The 2,061-nt window shown below is 44.0% G+C and overlaps 1 non-coding gene across 1 annotated transcript; it reads right to left on the reverse strand.

Annotated features, from left to right (window-relative positions):
* Positions 1-984: 984 nt before the first annotated feature.
* On the reverse strand, positions 985-1,091 carry LOC112086056. Its single transcript, XR_002899280.1, has one exon. It is a non-coding gene; the product is annotated as a small nucleolar RNA R71 (small nucleolar RNA).
* Between the last annotated feature and the right edge of the window lie 970 nt (positions 1,092-2,061).

Consider the following 2,061-nt stretch of genomic DNA (forward strand, 5'->3'; position numbering starts at 1 on the left):
AGAACTGATCCTGCATCTTAGTGTCTACACATGATGGATTGATACCCTTTGTACTGCAAAGTGACAAAAGGGATTGATAACCCCTCATTTAGAGCATTGAAAACTATAGTTATCAGTTGGAACCGTTGCCAAAGTGTGATAGCATTAAGATTGTGTCATTTCTTGAGATCAAGCATTTTCTTTTGTGTTTTCTAATTTCTTTCAAGTTCTGGTTGTTAGTTTCAGGTGCATGAACACCAGGTCCAGATCAAGAAGCTGTGGTCCACCTTTCCCCTTAAATGACAACATTAATGTTTTGGTTCCAAGAAGGAGAAGGGATAGGCGTGGATGACAGACTGATCAGGCTGATATGGAAGATCAAAGACAGCATGTGGTTGACATTGAGCCGCAGGCTCAAGAGGGGCAACAGGCTCAGGTGCAGCAGGGTAATGGAGCTGGTAATGGAGCTGGTCAAGGATTCCATCAGGGTAATGTTCAGAAGGAACAGGATCATCAACAGCAAGCTTATGTCCACCAAGGACAAGCTCCAGCTCATCAGCAAAGCCATCAGGCCAATGTACAGCAAAGACAATAGGTGCACCACCAACAGCCCTTCCAAAACCAACAAAGGAGATATGAGCAGCGACAGGTCTATGTAGGAGAGAATGACATAACCAATGCTTATCAGTATGGAGCTGGAATTCAAGCACCACCTGTGCAAAACAACAATTTTGAAGTCAAGGCATCTTTGCTGAATATGGTCAAAAACTCCAAGTTCCATGGATTGGCAATGGAAGATCCCTCTTGGACCAATTTGATAAGGTTTGTGACTTGACAAAGATAAATGGAGTATCTAAGGATAGTTTCAAGCTCAGATTATTCCCCTTAAGTCTTGGTGACAAAGCAAACCAATGGGAGAAGAATCTCCCAAGAGGCTCCATTCAGACCTGGGAGCAATGCAAGCAGGCATTTCTGTCTAAGTTCTTCTCAACTTCAAGAACATCAAAGCTAAGAAACCAAATCTCCAGCTTCACTCAACATAGCAATGAGAGTTTTGGTGAAGCATATGAGAGATTCAGGAGCTACACCAACCAGTGCCCACACCATGGGTTTAGTGAAGCTTCTCTTCTCAGCACACTTTATAGAGGGGCTCTTCCCAAGATTAGGAACCAGCTGGATACTGCCTCCAATGGAAACTTTCTGGGAAAGGAGATTCATGCTGCTTTAGAGCTGGTTGAGAACTTAGCAATGAGCAAGGATACATATGGAGAAGACTTTGATAGAGCCAATATGAGTGAGAGTTCAAGCAGGGATCAAAGGTATGAGAAGGACTTTAAAACACTTTGTAGGAGAGTATGAGGAACCTTCTCAATGCTTTGAGAACATCAGTGAAGAAGGTCTTACTCAGGAGGAGCTAAACTATATTGGGAATCAGAGGTTCCAAAGATATCAGTATGCCAATGCCAATCAGAACCTCTCTTACAGGAATCCCAATGTTGCAAACCCACAAGACCAAGTCTACCATACCTCTGAAGCTCCACAAAATTTTATTCCCAAGAACAACTTTCAAGGGTCTTTTCAACCAAAGAATCAGTTTGCTCAGAATCAGGGTTATAGTCAGCATCAGCAACCACTTCAGAGTTCTGGTTTCAGTTCACAGTAGCAGCCAAAGGCACCACCAGGGTTTGGTCCACCACAGTTCCAGCAGCAGACGCCGGTTCAGCATCAGTTTCAGTCAGCACCTGTTCACCAGCAGCCACAGATGGGGTCAGATATGGTTGGGATTCTACAACAGCTGCTTCAGGGTCAACAAGTGTTTACAAGCCAGTATGCATCCATGCAGCAGGACATCAAGGAATTGAAGCAAAATCAGGCGTCTAGCTCAAGGAACCAAGGCCAACTACCTGGTAAGCCTGAACCCAATACCAAGGAGTATGCTAAAGCCATTACACTGAGAAGTGGCAAGGAGCTACCTGGTATTGAGCACAAAAATGTGATCATTGATGACAATGATCAAACTGAGGGGGAGGCAGCCTTAAAGGATGATCAACTTGCTGAAAGACTAAGGAAAGAAAAGGGTAA

The sequence above is a fragment of the Eutrema salsugineum genome, unplaced genomic scaffold (assembly GCF_000478725.1).
Source record: "Eutrema salsugineum unplaced genomic scaffold, Eutsalg1_0 scaffold_24, whole genome shotgun sequence".
Classification (NCBI taxonomy): Eukaryota; Viridiplantae; Streptophyta; class Magnoliopsida; order Brassicales; family Brassicaceae; genus Eutrema; species Eutrema salsugineum.